At 38.1% G+C, this 6,055-nt stretch overlaps 1 protein-coding gene across 2 annotated transcripts in view; it reads left to right on the top strand.

The window, feature by feature from the left end:
• LOC144598392 (uncharacterized) overlaps positions 1 to 6,055 on the top strand; it is a 79,407-nt gene that overhangs the window by 711 nt on the left and 72,641 nt on the right. The gene's annotated exons all lie outside the window — the stretch shown is intronic.

The following is a 6,055-nucleotide window of genomic DNA, read 5'->3' as shown; positions in this document are numbered from 1 at the left end:
TTCAACACTTTGTGTTTTCCTTTAAGCAATTAAAATGTCATGTCCAGAGATGGAGGGCGATATGAACCAGCGGCCACAGTTAGTTTCGGATCAGAGCACCCCTTCATTATAAAAATAAATATTTTCATTGCTACTTGCAACCACATGTTGGGTTTCGAACTCTGGCTTGCCACTTTCCCGAAGGTTTGAATATGTGACACATTACATTGTCCCTATTGTTTATTCTCTGTCTCCATCCATCATAAAGATCATCCTTCAAAAAGATAGTTAAATGTTTGCGAGTGTAAATTGGCTAAGATAGGTTAGGAAATTAAATGGTCTGACAGTAGATAAATAATGCTTGGCATTTAAAGAAATATATTTGAACATTTAGTGATTAAAAAATTCATTTCCAAATACATATGTTGTCAAAAATATAGTCCTTCCACTAAGAACCAAAAAGATTAAAGATTAAAGGAACAATCTTTGTGGTGTTTGTGTGTTAATTGTGGACAACAAGAATGTTTAAATGAGAAAAAGTATGATAATGCAACACAAAAGTAGGAGATAATAGTTAAATAAAACACAGCGTAATTGTGAAGATTTAGAAAGAGAAAATCGGGAGACAATGTAGAAACAAGGAACTGCAGATTGGGTCTTACAAAGAAAGACACAAGGTGCTGGAGGAACTCAACAGGTTAGGCAACATCTCTGGAGAACATGGATCAGTGATGTTTTGGGTCGGGACCCTTCTTTGGTCCAGCACTTTGGGTCGGGACCCTTCTTAGGTCCAGCACTTTGTCTCTTTTTTCGGGAGACTCTGTGGTGGTTGTCGTTGGTGGGTTTGTGGTGGGGAGAGAGTTAGCAGCTTCAAATTCCTGGACATTGCCATCTCGAATAACCTGCATTGGGCCCAGCAAATCAGTATATTAATGAAGGCATGCCACTTAAAGAGATTTGGCATGTCATCAAATACACCAACAGACCTCTACAGATGGTCTGTAGAAAGTATCCTGACTGGTTGCATCATGGCCTGATACATTAATTCCAATGCACAGGAACACACAAGGCTGCAGAGAGTGGTGGACTTAGTCTGGTTCTTCATAGGCACAGCCCTCCCTACCATCTACATGAGCCAATGCCTCAAGAGGGTGGCATCTGTCATCAAGGATCCTCACAAGCCAGGCTATGCCCTCTTTTTGCTGCTATCACTGGGCAGGAGTTACAAAAGACTAAAATCCCACTCTATGAAGTTCAGGGACTGTTACTTTTCTACAACATTCAGGTTCTTAATCCAACCTGTACAACCCTAATCCTATCTCACCAAAGGAGCACCATGAACTACTACTTGCTCCACCATGGACTTAATTTCTAATTGTGTTTTGCACTAATGTCTTTGCACAGACATTTTCTGTTCACTGTCTTGTTGAATGGATGTGTAATTTATATTTTGTATGTTGGCTTGTCAATATGCCTGTGATACTGCTGAAAGCAATATTTTAATTTAACCTGTACATCACTGCATTTGAGCATATGATAATAAACCCATCTTCACTTCACTTGATTCTGATTCAAATTCTGTTCCTATAACATAGTTAAGTAATAAATCCTGGCTTCTGTTTCACTTTCGCAGCTATTGAATTTTTGTTGAGTGGAATTTGTAAAATGCATGTTTATCTAGTCTGGCCCTTGAGATTTCTGATTAGAAATTGGTCCTATCCAATCTTGGTGTGAATGATGGGACAATATTTGTGGTTTTAGTGTGTTAATGAAATTTAAGAATGTCCACAAGTAGCAAGAAACATATTAACAAACCCATCCAGCCAATTGTGGTTGTTTTGATAAGTGTTAGCAAATATCTTATAGCATTTCTTCCAAAATTCAGATTTGAAATCTAACCTAGGATTATTCGATCAATATTGATTTTGCAGTGATCAGAACATGTTTCTGTTTTAAGGTTGCTGGCCCTTTCCTCAGAATATGCTTGTTGTCAAAATGGGCATACTTCTTTGTAATTATATATTTAATTGAGAGCTTTGGCAAACAGGTCCTATGGTTTGTGAAGAAATGTGCCTTTTTCCTTAATTAGCCTTAAAATGAACAAAAAAGGCAATTATAGTTTCTGTTGGTTGATAAAGAAAATTAAAAAGATTTCAGGCAGATCTGCCAATGTCCTGATCAGCAATTATATAGGCAGTAGTTCTGTATTTCTGCCTTATTTCAGATTAGTGAGGATATCTGTTGTGATTTCATATAATGTCATTTTGTAACCTAAGATACATAAAATATCTAACAAAAAAATTGTTCAAAAGAAATAGTAACCCTATAAACTGTCTGATTTAATTGTCTGGCAGGATTCTGAGAGTTAAGGGCCTGTCCCACATTAGGTGATTTTAAGGCGACTGCCGGTGACTGTCAAAGTTGTAGCAGATCGCCAAACTTTTCTTTTACCTGACGACAATGCCCACGACAATGCCGAGTCAGGTCAAAATTACAGCGTCTTCGGAAACATCGCAAAATTCCCACGCTGTCAGTGCTTCTCCAGCGTCCTAATTTTCGCTGAAATCACTGACAAGTTGGTAAGTACTTGAGAGCCTTGAACTATAACATCTTGTATGGGTTACTTAAAAACCAAGCATCACTGTTACAAGGTATAAACTGGATTTACTTCCAGTTTACTAATAGCTGTATTAAAAACATTAATTTTTAAAGTGGTTAAGTGGATTTTTGTGAAAACTGTGTGGGCATTCTTTGAAAATGTAAGGGAGATGCATATCTGGTTTCTGGGTTGCATATCTGGGTTTGGATCCCATTTTAAATGTAATGGCTGATGGCCATAAACATTGTGAAAATTCCCACGCTGTCAATACTTCTCCGGCGTCCTAATTTTCGCTGAAATCACTGACAAGTCGGTAAGTACTTGAGAGTTTTGAAATAAAACATCTTGCCCGGGTTACTTGAAAACCAAGCTTCACTGTAACAAGGAAAAAAAATGGATTTACTTCCAGTTTACTAATAGCTGTATTAAAAAATAATTTAAAAAGTGGCCATAAACATCGCGAAAATTCCCACACTTACCTGACCGTCAAACTGTCGCCTCTAATCTACCTGTCAAATGTCTTAACGGTAAATAAATTGGTTAAACACAAGCATTTTATGGTATTTTGAAATTACTTATTTTAATATTATGTGCTTCTAAATGCGTCTAAGAGAACCTATCAAACCTGGGGACAGCATGCGACAGCGCCCGCAATAAGCAACGATACCTGCCGACAAGCCAGCTGTCGCCGAGAAATTTCAAACCAGATGATTTCTCAGCGACGCGCTGAGATCCACTACGACTCTTGGAAGACTCCTCACGATCATGCCCGCGACACCTGGCGAACTGTTGGCGACAATCTAGTCGCCGGCAGTCGCCTTAAAATCGCCTAAAGTGGGACAGGCCCTTTAGTGACTGCTTTCATTCATAAAATAAAAGATGCATACGTTACATTCAGCATTTACCTCACTCTCCACCACTTCTGCCACCAATGCACAAATTGCATAATAACAGGTAAATTGTGGGTAGAGAACTGATGACTTCTTGATTTGTTCATTTGTAATATAACTATGTGCTGGTTAGATAATTTGAAAAGTATCAATTAATGATATTGATAATTGTATTTTGTTTTATTGGTAAGTATGATTTTTTTTAAATGAAGACACGATTTAAAAAATTGATGCACACGTGCATTTTTCTAGTTCATGACATCATACACCTTGTTACAGAATCAAGGTAGAATTATATAAATGCCAAGTACCAGTCTCATATTACAGCATACCAAGATTTTGCATCTCTGAAGTTAGGTGCATGTGAATTAGTTTATAATCCTTGACCTGGACTGAACATGGCAAATGAAAATTCAGGGCAAGTAGGAACCTGAAGAAAGGAAACAATTTCTGCAGAGATGTAATAGATCTTGATGAACAATATGTAAATCCCCAGCTCAGGAATCTCTATTTGAAAACCAATACAGGGATCCCTAATCTGGTTTGGAAATCACAAATCCCATTTCATTCAGTTAAGGCCTGTCAAGTTCCATTTATTTCAAGATTGGAGGACATAAGTGAAAAACTTGATGTTGTAAGGACCATAGAGACCTTTCTATAAACTTTTGAAATAAGCAGATCATTGCGGAGTTTGTTTAGTACCTTACCTTTGAAAATAAGTATTATTTACCACTTAAAAATCTTTTATCAAAGGGATCTTTTACATAAATTAAGACAAATAGGTGTAGAAATTGTAATGCATGTTATAAAATGCGTAGTCCTGTTTGTTCCTTTGCGGATGTTTTTGTGAGTAATACAAATAAATCATCTCTTAGAAGGGAGCTGTCCACTGAATGCGCTCTCTAAATGATGGCATTGCACAGCATCTCAACTACTGTGAAAATTAATGCAACAAAGGTTTATTTTATTTTAGTGATACAGCATGGAAACGGGCCAGTCGGCCCACTGTGTCCATGTCAAACCATGGACTACCCATTCACATGTTAAGGTGGAAGTAGATAGACCCTTCATAAGTGCTCCTAATTTCTATATGTAGTTTTAAAATTGTTTTAAAATTGTCGAAATCCATGACGTGAAAAAATCATGATGAGCTTAGTGATTAACATTTTAAAGTAGAGAATTCTGATCCATTTCTGTGCCTCTAAGCATTTCATTAGTTACACAACAGTCCAATCTCTCTTCCCTGGAGGAGGAGGATTCTCGTGCTGAAGGTACATAATCACAGGGCTCATTCAGAAATTGGTTGTGCATGGATGTGAGGAAGAAAATGCAGACTGGAGAAAATGGACTGATCGAATGTGCAAAAAGTGGCAGATGGAATTTAAATCTAATTTAGAGGAACATTGGAGTACATATCCACAAATTCCTAATGGTTTCAGGTAAGGTTTAACTTTATTAGCTGAGCACAACTAAAATAACGCACAATGTAATTTACAGTCCTAAGAACCAAATGACAGAAAAACATACCTGCAGAGCCATGCAAAATTATTTGTCGTTGAATCCAATTTTCTTTTAAATAGAATGAGCTGAAAAGTGGTATTGAGCTGATGATTCTGCTTTAGCCAGCAAAAGCATAATTGACCAATTTGCTTCCTTTTTGAATTCTGTAATTATATGAATAATCTTTCTCTGCATTCCCTTATCCACACTTTCCAAATACAAGAGGATATCAGCCAAGTTTGACCGATTTGGATTATTTCCTCTGGAATTCGAGGTTGCTGGGAAACTTGATAGAAGTACCTAAAATTATGAGAGGCAAAGATAGGGTGGACAGCCAGAACCTTTTTCCCAGGATGGAAAAATTAAAAACTAGAGAGCATAGTTTAAAGATAGGAGGGGCAAAATTTCAAGGAGATGTGTGGTGCAAGTTTTTTACATAGATGGTGGTGAGTGTCTGAAACATGCTGCTGGGGGTGATGTTTGAGATACATTTGGATAGGCATATGGATATGCAAGAAATGGAGGGCTATTGATTATGTGCAGGCAGATAAGAACTGGCCTTGATATTATGTTGAACACAGACATTGTGGGCCTAAGGGCCTATTCTTGTGCTGTACTATTCTATGTTCTAATAACTTCCATTATTTTCCCAATGACATATTCGGTTAGTCTAATCCTAACTGTCAACCTGTACCACATCTTTTGCCCTTCATACTGTGTGGTTCACTGCAGGCTTTGCTGTCTGCCTCACATCACCATGAACCAGTTTTGTACTCCTTTCCCCCTGTGCTTCACTCCAAGTACCTCACCCTGTGTGCCTGACTCTTAGACCTTCACCTTGTGTTCCTCATCTCGAGTCTCATCCTGTTTCACCTCGTGCCTCACCCTGTGTGCCTGGGCTCTGTGTCTCTCTTTGTGTTTCGCATTTTCTCACTGTGTGCCTTCATGTGCCTCTCCCATATATCTCGCTCTGTTGATGTGACATATTTGTTTGTCCTCGAATAGAAATGTAGAAGAGGAGAGTGACCTTTGATTTTCGCAAGCAGCCAAATCCAGGTGTTGGCAAGGAACCTACCGCAGATATAAT

This window comes from Rhinoraja longicauda, chromosome 11 (assembly GCF_053455715.1).
Source record: "Rhinoraja longicauda isolate Sanriku21f chromosome 11, sRhiLon1.1, whole genome shotgun sequence".
NCBI lineage: Eukaryota > Metazoa > Chordata > Chondrichthyes > Rajiformes > Arhynchobatidae > Rhinoraja > Rhinoraja longicauda.
The sequence above is the reverse complement of the archived record's forward strand: the minus strand, read 5'-3'. Positions and strand labels throughout refer to the sequence as shown.